At 39.0% G+C, this 12,642-nt stretch overlaps 1 protein-coding gene across 3 annotated transcripts in view; it reads left to right on the forward strand.

The window, feature by feature from the left end:
• Positions 1-12,642, forward strand: part of pbx4 (pre-B-cell leukemia transcription factor 4) — a 57,654-nt gene that overhangs the window by 14,565 nt on the left and 30,447 nt on the right. The gene's annotated exons all lie outside the window — the stretch shown is intronic.

Consider the following 12,642-nt stretch of genomic DNA (forward strand, 5'->3'; position numbering starts at 1 on the left):
CATGGAAGTGTTGGCGTTTTCTTTGTGCCACGGTTTCTCTCGTTTCTTTCCTGTCATATCATGCAGCTTGAATTCATCTTGGGTTCTGTAACAAGCATGCTCATGTGGAATTACAGTGTAAAAATGATGTGCAGCGGTCTGTTTGTGGCAATCTGTCAATAACCCGGTCTCTCTTTCCTATAATTGGATGCAAGTAAAGGGTAGGCAAAAGGAATGGGTGTCGGGGGCTATCCCTGTTGCCAGGGCAACCTGCTGTCTTATTTACCTAATGTCATTCACTTTGATTTTCACATTTAGCCTGTCAGTGGAGAAAGGGCCAAGGAGAAATGCAGCACTAAATGGAAGGTGTTGTCGGTAGTGCAGACAGGCGAATTAATGGTCAGAATGTTTCCATACATCACTTCGGTTATCTTCAAACATAATCTAGAATCAGTGTTTTACCCTGAAAACTTCAGTGTAAAGAGCTGATTTACTAATTGACAGTGACAGGGCCATTGCTGTCTGATCTGGATTGTGATGTTTCTATGTTAAGGCCTGTTAATAACAAGTTTAATGTGACTAAATGACAACGCAGTGTTTCCTGCATAAATATTCAGCTGCGGCATTGTGCCACTACTTAATCTCGAGCACCACGGCAAAAGAAATAATATTTTACCGAGCTTGTTAGTTTGCAGTCTGAAATGAACGTGATAAGAGAAAAAGACTGTGGGTGCATCTCAATCAGCTCTGTAGTTCAGTAGTCAGGGAACTGGTCATGGAGTCGGCCTTCTAGGGCTGTCTCGATCGCAAAATCATTCCAGTGCACTGAAACGTTTGCTCTCTAATAAATCTGATAATGCACTGTAAAAACGAGGGAGAATCTTTGCTCACAATGTTCCCTTAATGGAAACGTCATCGTGTCTTCTGAAGTCTTAGAAGATGAGCACAAGTGTAAATATATGAAGTCAAACCTTATTTTCTCTTTAAAGATGTTGTTTGTAAGCTTTCATTCATAATTACCATGAAAGGGAAACAATCTTTTAAATCTTTTAAAGAGTTTTTAGAGTTGTTAAAAGAAGGTTGATGTTATTTCTTTTATTTAATGTAATTTATCTTTCATAATAATACTGTATGTTTGAATATCTTCAACGAAAATGAACGATAGTATCATTTATACAGCGATGGTGCTGATTAATAACAGCTGCGCTTGAATGCACAACTCATTATCCTGTTGCAGGTGATGGTGTGTGTCATAAGTGTCCCAATGTTCAGTGGATCAGTACCCTTACCAGTGTTCACGATATACTGATTCACGAAATGGGAAGCTGAAAATGGACATGTTAATGACAATAAAGAGTAATCATTGAAGTCCAATACAAAAACATTTTTATTTGAAAGTGCATTATTTGCTATGTTTACACCTCATACACCCAGAACTGTTTTTCTCCACCAAAAACGGATACAGTTTACATGATATACACTCACAAGTTTTTTTGTAATAAATGTTTTTATAAAAAAAACACACAATTGTGCTGCTATTTCCCACAGCACAAATGGAATTCGGTATGAAATAATATTTTTTTTTTTACACAAATTATTTATGTGCAACGCAAAATTTTTGTCATTGTCATTTAATGTAGGGTAGGTTTTTATTCAGCATCTGAGCATCAACAAAATTCTGACTAACTTCCGAATAAAAAAAAAAAATTGTTTCGATTACTTGTTCAAATCAAGTTACTAATTTATTTGACTTTCTTTAATACTTCTTAAAGTGCTTGTTTTTCCACTCAATGAATTAAAAAAAAATATATATATTTTTCCAGTTCTTTGAGTCGTTAGGGGGTACACGCCATTCAGCTGTCACTGAAACTTAAACAGATGTACATATTAACCTAATTCATGTTCTAAATATATTCTACAAATATAATTTTAATAAGAAACATTTAGAACCAAAGTAATTAACTTTAGTCCATAACTGTAATCTGATTACAAGAATTTTAAATGTAATGCATTACAATCCTTTTTTATATTAAAAAGTAATTTGATTACAGTAATTCAATGCACTATAATTAGATTACACCCAACACTGAGTGCAATATTTCTTACTCTGTGTAAACTACTTTGTAGAGATGCATTGTTTCGGTTTCAAAACTTAGGGTTGCAAAAATGTGGATTTGGTTTGATCCTGTCTTTGGAGTTGTGTAGTGGATAGTGTTCATCATTCATATCAATACATGCCCCCCGCAGCACCCCCAACCCTCCTTCCCAGCTCCATATACCTACACTGCCTCTTTCCTGCAACTCCAAGACTCCCTGCCACTTATCTCCTGCCTCTGGAATGTGAATTAAAGAAGGCAGCCTCCTCTACTGCACAGGAGTGTAGTCCTGATCAGTAGTCTTTACATCTGTTTTCCACAGTCTCTTTCTGTCAGCCTCCGTCTCTCTCTCTCTCTCTCTCGTACACCAAACAGCAGGGATAAAAGCAAGCTGGAGCTCGGGCCTTTCCCTGCCGCTGCGGTCTTGTCCTCTCCTCCTCCCTCCTGATGCCTTGCTTCTATTCTTGAAAGAGAAGTCTTGCTCTGAACTCAGGGCTTTGATATGGTAATGGAGGTGGAGGGTAGGGTTAGGAAAGAGTGGGGGAGGGGCTTTGAATTCCTCGGAGTGCTGTTGCAGTTGTGAAGATTGTTTTTATTAAGGAAATGTTCGGCACAAATGCAAGTCACACTAACCTTCATCCAGCCCCCTCCCATCGCATTCACTCGTCTGTTTAACATAAACTTCATGTGCGTGAAATGTAAGATTTGTTAATTAAACTTCTTAGAACCAAATAGACCCGTTTCATGCTGGCTAGTTCCGTTGAGCATTTGTTGTGTAACGAAACTTCCGGGTTATCCATTATCAATGGCAGTGACCGCAGGGCGGAATTAGTGTTACTTTTAATGTACGATTTATCTGAAATATTTAATGTAAACAATCTTTCCTCAGTTTCTAATGATTTTTCATAGATGATGAAACAAAGAAAATGGTTTTGTCATTCGACTGGGTGAAGGCACGTTTGGGGTTTCAAAGGGGAAGAATGCACATCTGTGTAAGCAGCAGTCCAGAGTCTGACTACTTTTTTTTTATACTAAAGAAATGGGGCATGCACTTTATTAAAAAAAAAAAAAAAACATTGGACTATGCCAGTGCCAAATACAACAACATACATTTATTCATAAAGAAACATATTTGTACATTCATAAAGATTGGGCAGAATAAATAATGCTGATTCTCACATTGCTCTTACAAAAAATATGGAAATGTCATATCAGTGTTTTAAATATCTTAAGCATTGAGTTGTATTTATTGGGGACTATAAATATGGTGTTCCAGACATTCCAGAAAAAAAATTAATTCCAGACATGAGTTTGAGTCCTTGTCTGATTTGTACGCAGTATCAGTATATACATATGTAAAAAACAAACAAAAAAACATTGAAACGTTCCTTTGTGATGTTTGGTTTTTAGTAATAAATCATTGTACTTCAAGTTTCCTCTCTCTTTATGACATGTTGAATGCTCATAACATACGAACCAGCAATTGCATTACATTTCAAATACAAACAGGAAATGAACATGGTGTAAATGCATCATCAATTAAAACACCGTGGTAAAAGTAAGATTAGCTATCTTTTTTAGGACTTCATTTGCAATGTTTATTCCTCTGAGAATAACTCACAGAAACCAACACTGACTGTATTTGGATAATGCACATATACATCACACCGATCAGCCACAATATTAAAACCCTCTGCCTAATATCGTGTAAGTCCCCCTCGTGCCACCAAAACAGCTCTGACCCGTTGAGACATGGACTCCACATGACCTCTGAAGGTGTCCTGTGGTATCTGGCACCAAGACGTTAGCAGCAGATCCTTCAAGTCCTGTAAGTTGCGAGGTGGGGCCTCCATGGATCTGACTTGTTGGTCCAGCACATCCCATAGATGCGCAATCAGATTGAGATCTGAGGAATTTGAAGGCCAAGTCAACACCTTGAACTCTGTCATGTTCCTCAAACCATTCCTGAATTTCTGCAGTGTGGCAGGGCGAATTATCCTGCTGAAAGAGGCCACTGACATCAGGGAATACTGTTGCCATGAAGGGGTGTATGTGGTCTGCAACAATATTTAGGTAGGTGATCTAAACGTAAACATGATTCATCAGACCAGGCCACCTTCTTCCATTGCTCCATGGTCCAGTTATGACGCTCTCGTGCCCATTGTAGGTGCTTTCGGCGTTGGACAGGGATCAGCATGGGCACTCTGACCAGTCTGCGGCTACACACCCCATACGCAGAAAACTGTGATACACTGTGTGTTCTGACACCTTTCTATTATTACCTGCATTAAGTTTTTCAGCAATTTGTGCTACAGCTTCTGTTGGATTGAACCAGGCGAGCTAGCATTTGCTCCCCACACATCAATGAGCCTTGGGCGCCCATGACCCTGTCGCCGGATCACCGGTTGTCCTTCCTTGGACCACTTTTGATAGGCACTAACCACTGCACACCGGGAACACCCCACAAGACCTGCTGTTTTGGAGATGCTCTGACCCAGTCGTCTAGCCATCACAATTTGGCCCTTATCAAAGTTGCTCAGATCCTTATGCTTCCAACAAATAAAATACAAGAACTGACTGTTCACTTGCTGCCTAATATATCCCACCCCTTGATGTGCCATTGTAATGAGATAATCAATGTTATTCTCTTCACCTGTCAGTGGTTTTAATGATGTGGCTGATCAGTGTATACACTCTATGCTCTTTGTCGGTGTTCAGAGACTTGACACACACACACACACACACACACACATAGTGGTCTGATAAGCTTCATGTTGTCTTGTTGCCTTGCTGCCCTATCAGTCAGTGACTCAACAGACAGAGTTTGCATATGAAGGTACCTCCGGTTTTGTACAGGCTACTGAGGCAGCATAACCTTACATTGTTGCTAGGATACCAGTGACTGATTATCGCTATCAGGTGTTCATTAAAGGTAACACATCTACTTCATTCATCCAACCGAACCACAATGGTCAAATAATCTAGAACAAAATCAAGAGTTTTGGCGATGACCAAGTGTATATTTCATAACTACAATACTGCTTTCTCGCTAGAAATGGAATCAAAAGTTGGAAAAGGTGAATAAAAACATAAATATTTTCACAAATTGGCTATCAACTGCCTCTTCTGCGCCTTTTTTCTTCTTTCAACAGCTCAACTGCTTCCTGCCTCCGTATACAGCCTCCGGAGGCAGCATTTTCCTGGTTTTGGATGCAACCGGAAAATACAAGTGTAATTCAGCGCTGCCCAAGGCAGGCAAATGCGGAAATGAACATTTCATTTGTGAATTTGAGTTGTGTTTTTAATATTCGAGTAGCTGGTGCAGAATGATTAATCGATTAGTCGATTACTCGTGTGCATCCCTATGAAATACCCATAAGCTCTTTTTAATTAATCCAACATTTACTATCGCAGAAAACATGGACCAGAAATTTACTATTCTGTTCAGCGAGCTTAAAATCCATCTTTAATTCTCAGCCAGTATCGTCTTTTCTTTCCTTTTATATTTACGTTCTTACTTTCTTGATTCCAATGGTTTTATTGTGGAATCTGTTTACTCTCATATTACGTTTACTCCCTTGCTAATAGCTCATAATGGAGCCATCTGATGTTTGTAGCGCACCTACAAGAAAAGCTGTTCAGTTTAACTTTACTATTATTGCATTGCAATAAAATGATTTTGGGTAGGACTGAAAACTTTGATTTTTAAATATGAGCTTCATTCCAGATGGTTTTTGGTTTGCAAAATATGTTGAAACAAGCTTTTAAAAAGTCCAAAATTTCCAGAACTTGTCCAATTCTCTGGTGTGTTATGATATAATTTAATAGTGTCCTGGATTGTGTTTCCAGTATATTGCCAGTTTCCAGGAAAACTCACTACTAAACTCATGTAGCACTTTTGTAATTTCGTATATAGCCAGCAAGACCATGCGAGTCATAATAATGTAATAATAATTTTTTATTATTAAAGTTTTAAAGATACATCTGGTCACTGTTCAGACATTTGACTAATGCCCTATTACAATCATATGAGAAAACACGTGAAAACATGATTTTGAGATGTTAGTTGAAGTTTGGTCAGATCAACTTCTTATTCAGATAGCTTTTACATGAAGCATCGAAAAGGGCCGAACACTTTGGCACCAACAAATGGTATTCCAAAAACTTAACATCTAGACATTTTTCTGAAATATCCTTGTTTATAACCTTCCTAGATGAACTACACGACTCAAGTTTTATGGTCTGGTGGGTCAAAGACCTAATTAAGGCTTTTTAATTCTCATTCATTTTTGAAAGACCTTAATTTGAACCCTCCTGTAAAAGTTTATGAGTTGGTAGAAATCTCAGACTTGTTTTTTACGAGGCAGAGCCTGCAGGCTCTATGAGCAAAGGAGCCAACGAAGTGAGAGTCTTTTTACAACTTAAATAAACTGTATTAGAGATGAACTCAGCCTTAAAGTTAATCAGACCAAATGTATGTGCTTACAGTGACTAATGTGTTCAACCAAGCCAAAGAATAAACAGCAAAAAGTATAATTTTTTCAGCCAAATTTATAAAACTGGCCTCCTGACCATCATAATTTTCTTAGTGGCCCTATTTCATTCAGCATTTCTTGTGTGGTGCTTTGTCACTCAATCTGTTTTTCTCTTCTCAGTTCCAGAACTGAGAAAGATAGAGTGTGAAGGGGGGTTGGGGGAAGACAGCGATAGAGAGAGATTGATGAGGCAGTAAGAGCAGCAGTAATTACTCTGTGTCCATTCCCCACGCCAGATTGGCAGACGGCTAATATCACACAGACCCCTGTTCCTGACAGGCGCCCCCTTCCCCCTGTCAAGCTCTAAAATGGGGGTCACACGGAACACTCTGCTTCATCCTAATGCTGTGTGGGCTGAACGTCTTGCCTCTCATTACATTATGCCTCAGATAATTGAGACTTTTCTCAGGACCGCATGACCAAAATTGGACTATGCACTTTTGAATGCAATGGAAACATTTAAAACCAATACAGGCATTTTGAGTTGATAGGCCTAGTACTTCCGCTGCTCTTAAAGTCACAGTGAAGTGCCTAGACGAGAGCAGTTCTATTTGGTGTTTTAACACATTCCTTGCTAACCTAGAAAGTGGGGGCAGAACACATCGAATGGCTAGTTGCTGTTTTTAAAATAGCCAATAGGATTTGGTTTACTGGGAAACTGAGAAGCAATCTCAATACTGGGCCAATTTTCTGCTGATGATCTATCTGACGACATACATCCATAACCAGCTCGGGCCTGGGTAGCTCAGTGAGTATTGTCGCTGACTACCACCCCTGGAGTCACGAGTTCAAATTCAGGGTGTGCTGAGTGACTCCAGCCAGGTCTCCCAAGCAACCAAATTGGCCCTGTTGGATATGATTAGGACACTTGGTAAGACGTGCGTGGATCGCAGAGAGTAGCATGAGCCTCCACATGCTAGGTGTCTCTGCGGTGTCATGCACAATGAGCCACGTGATAAGATGTGCGGATTGACGTTCTCACGAAGCAGAGGCAACTGAGACTTGTCCTCCGCCTTCCGGATTGAAGTAAGTAACCGCACCACCACGAGGACCTACTTCTAAGTAGTGGGAATTGGACATTACAAATTGGGAGAAATTTGTAAATACATAACCAGCTCCCACACGCTCACAGCACATCTCGGTCTTTGCTTGCGACAAGGCCTTGAGCTTTTGTGCAAGTCCAATGCAGATGAGTGAGAAGCAAGCATGTAAAAGATGACATTTCCACATTTTGAATCATTAAATATGAAGAACATAGAACACTTACTCATGCTGTACATCCCAAGACACCTCAGAAAAATGCCTCCAGCCACTTTCTTCCCATCTGACTCATTTCATTCAGAAGTGATCACCTCTGGAAACATTCAGACGTGAAATGCCACGAACACAGCCGTAAATTCAGCATTATTCCTCATTTGAAATGTAAAAATAGCGGGGCCATAACTAGGGATGTACCGGGGTGGTCGGCTAATTGACTAGTCTTCTAACAACTGACTAGTCGATTAGTGGGGTCGACTACTATCAATACTATTTGGTGGTGGCTTTAATGGTAGATGCATTTCTCAAAGTAAATTTGCGTTATGATAACTTGATGTGCTTAACAGTGAATAAAAGTCAGCACAGTGACACCCTGTGCAAGAAGTTTAATCTCTTTAATGCATTCGGTTTAGTCGTTTTATGCACCGCTGCTGTTACAACCGTCAAAGTGATGCATCAACGATTTGTTTCAAGATGATCACTGTCAGATGTTAAATCCATTGCTGTGAATAATGTTCCCATATTTGTCGAGAAATTATTTAGCTCATTCTGATGCTGCTTAAAAAAATAGCTGCAATAAAAAGGTTCAAAATGCTTGATTTCGTGAACTAGATATGCATCCGCTATCAACTGAGCTAATTTATACATTATTATCTTTAACTTGACTAGTCATTCAAACAACTGACCGACTAGTTGATTATGAAATTTGGGAGTTTTGTACATCCCTATCTGTAACCAAGTTTGGGGTCTAGAACAGGATTTGGGGAGGGAAACAGCCAAAAATACACATTCACCACCTCTGCGTTTGCTGCTTCGACCCACAGCAGGTTTGTGTATTGTGTACATGACAGGCTGAAGGGGCAGGGTTAAGACTTACTAAAAACTTTTGACTATTGGTTTAACTGCTGAGCGGTCTCTATAATAAGACTAGTAAGAGGCATTTAGAAAATAAATGGGGTAAATGTTGTTTTCATGCCGACATTTAGTCTAATTTATTGGAAAGATTTAAAGATTACATGAAATGGAAAATTGACCCTACTTTTCCAAATAATTATCCCTCATCACACTGTACACAAATCAACATTGTGTGATATTCGAAAGAAACTTTCTGTAATATTTCATCAAAATGTAACCTAAAATGTTACTACTTTTTTTGTTGACATTGCCATGGCCACAATATAATTGTCTTTAACATGATTTACCCCCTACGAATCCAATGAAATCCCTATGGAATGCTCGTCTTATGTAATCTCCATATGAATATTCTGTTTCACCTGTAAAACAGAAATGTTCATGACGAAGGGTTTGATTAAGTCGATAAGGAATACGAGACGTTTATGATCATTAAATATATATGACAAGAAAAACATAATACTGCATGATATGAACAGTGCAAGATATAAACGGAAGAACATCTAGAGCAGCGTTTCTCAACGGGGGCGGTACCGCCCCCTAGGGTGCGTTTGGACAGTGTTGGGGGGCGGTGTGAACGAGGCAGCAGAGAGGGGGCGCTCAGGCACAAATGGGGGCGTTACTCAGAGGTACTCAACAGGCGGCCTGCGCAAAAATCTTTTCAGCTCTTCTCCTTAGCCTATGTCTTCGTCTTGCTCGGATTACTGCTGCCACTTCACCAGGAGGATATGCCAGGAGAGCCGCTTCCTAAGTTACACATGCTTTTAAGAGGCGGAGAATTTTCAGCGCAAAATAGAGGCGCTTTCACCGGCTTTTTCTGTACATAACGCTGAATACATAATTAGGCGCATAATTAGTGCTCAGGGCTCACACTAATGACCGTAATTAATAAAAAAAAAGTGGCTGTTTTTGACATCGTTTTTTCTTCGGTTCAGTTCAGGTGGCCGAGCTGTTGTCGTCTTTGTTCGTCATTTGAAATCAAATGACCGTTTGTAGGCTATTCAAATTTGAAGCCTAGTATATATTGCCTAATTGAGTGCGCGAACGACCGCTGCTTTCTCATTGGCCGTTTAGGTTAGTTACGTTATTGTTCACGTGATTGGTTTATCTTAAAAAAATTTGTGTGTGAGCCTGAATTTGTTTAAATTTCTAAATACATTTGCAATACCTTTCAAACAATCCATGTGTTTTTGCATTTTTTTCCAAACACAATATTACTCAACTTGAGGCTTTTACATGTAGTTTAAATACAATAAGAAACTTCTGTTTCATTTTTTTTTACCAAAAACTCAGGCTTCAGGTATCAGTGTTGCAATTGTTTGGCTGTAATAGTATTTCTAAAGTGTTTTTTTTAGGGGGGTTTGGGGGCGATAAGAGGATCATGAAGAGGTCAGGGGGCGTTTGTTCAAAAAAGGTTGAGAACCACTGATCTAGAGAAACATCTGTTTATATAATATATTAGATATGGATTCATGTAATCCAATTTCAATCTAACCTTATTTCCCCACTTGAGCTGCATGAGTTGAACATGTAAAAAGCTGACAAAAGGAACTGCTTTAAAATGGGTTAATTACTTCACTTAAACACATCTTTTTTTATACATGAGATTAATCACTATATCCACAACAAAGTTGTATATTACAACTTTCATCTGCACAGAAAATGAAGCATTTATGCATTGCATAACTAATTTAATTTATGATGTCATCTCAATACTCCAAATTATCCATTCTTAATTTTTCACTAGACTGTGAAAATGGCTTGACTACATTAATAACTAATTGTTCCGTTTGCTATACGGATTTAACGAAAATTCAGTTGTCAATACTTCAACTCCCTAAAATAGCAAGTAAAGATGCTGACTACCACCCCAGGAGTTTACGAGTTCGAATCCCAGGGTGTGCTGAGTGTCTCCAGCCAGGTCTCCGAAGAAACTAAACTGGCCTAGTTGCTAGGGAGGTTAGAGTCACATGGGGTAACCTCCTCGTCATTGCTATAATGTGGTTCACTCTTGGTGGTGCGCGTGGTGAGTTGTGCGTGGATGCCGCAGTGGATGGCGTAAAGCCTCCAATCGCGCTATGTCTCTGTGGTAAAGCGCTCAACAAGCCACTTAATAAAATGCATGGGTTGAAGGTCTCAGACGCAGAGGCAACTGATATTTGTCCTCCGCCACCCAGATTGAGGTGAGTGCATTGGGATTTGGGCATTCCAAATTGCGGGGGGGTGAGAAGTTAGTTAGTTAGTCCTAAATACATGTTTACAATACAAGAGAACTGACAACCGTAATTGGCTGCGGTGTGTGTCAAAAACATAAATCATGGAGATGTCCCTCAGTGTCCTGGTTTTGGGACTAGTGTTTGAAAGAAACTCATGTCTCTTTAATTAGAGATATGTAAATGTGGCCTCAGCTGGATTACATTAGCTGGCATGGATTTGGTGGGGTGGGAGTCAGCACCCAACACCTAATTCAGACTAATTAAGGATTAAATATAATTGATGGGAGCCTTACATCCCTATGTGGAAGTCCTTAATGCAGTCTGTGACTAATCTAGAGTGCTGGAGAGGGGATTTGAGCAGGAGTGATCTGCCAGGCCTCTCCATTATATTGGAGCTCCTCTCACTTCAAGCTTCTCTTGAAGGAGGGAGTTTCCAGTTTCGATGCCTGCCATTTGGATTGAGGCATTAGCCTTTTGTTAATCCAGAATAATCTGTCTCAAGTAAAGGTGACAATACAAACTCTCTCTCCAACGTAGGTTTATATGGGTACACATCTAGTTAGTGGTGTTTGCTTAGGTAAGCATCACAATTACTATTTCTTATACTTTGGGTTAGGGGGTTGAGCACCTAAGTATTAAAGGAATGTTCCATGTTTGATACAAGCAATGTTGATTTAAAACAAAAAATTATTCAGACTTTTTATTATCGAAAAGCAAAAATGTAGGTTACAATAAGGCATTTATGGAAATGGAAATGAATGGGGCCAGTCCATTAATTTTAAAATACAGATTGTTTCAAAAGTATAGCCAGAAGATGTAAAAATTATATGTTAACATTATTTTACTTTGATAAAATCAGGGATTTACTGGCAAAAGTGTGTTTACCAGATAAACAGGGATTAGCTGTGTTATGTCTTCATGACAACAAAGTTGTAATATTGGAAATAACTTTGCACAGATATGGTTCGTAAGTAATTTTATAGCACTAAAATCTTGTTAACAATTATAATGTTAATGGACTGGCCACACTGACTTTTAAGTGCCCTATTATAACCATGATTATTGCTTTTTTTTGTGTGTGTGTTCATTAAAATGACACCACAAATGGCATCAATTGAACTTTACTTGTAAAGACACCGTAACCTCTTCCCAATCCTGTAAAATTAGCCTAAAACGCCTAATCAAGGCATACCCAAAGTAAATTTAAAGCTGTTCTTGAACCGTTTGGAGTACATGCATGGTTTTGGTCACATTTGAAAGGGGACACTCTGAAGTTTTTTCCCCAGCAGTCAGAATTACTGTAAGTGCTACTGATTCTGAGTAATAGAAGTTTGAACACAATGAAATAGAAGTTTTTTTTTTCCGCCTGAAATTTTTTTTGCATACAGATGCCTGCAGATGACTATAACTTGTAGCTATTAGCTTGAGAACACAATGGGATCACAGCATGAATCCTTACCTAGTCCAAGTTCAAATTTTATAACAGTACCATAAAAAATGAATATTTTACACATGTTTTTCTAAGGGTACACCCAGGCGTTTTACAAAAGTGCCTTTTGGATACTCCAAAAGGACCCTTTGGTAACCTAGGACAAAAAGGCTACTACTTTTGAACGCTTCAACATACAGTCATAATTTTGGGCTCTA

Source organism: Xyrauchen texanus, chromosome 12 (genome assembly GCF_025860055.1).
Source record: "Xyrauchen texanus isolate HMW12.3.18 chromosome 12, RBS_HiC_50CHRs, whole genome shotgun sequence".
NCBI lineage: Eukaryota > Metazoa > Chordata > Actinopteri > Cypriniformes > Catostomidae > Xyrauchen > Xyrauchen texanus.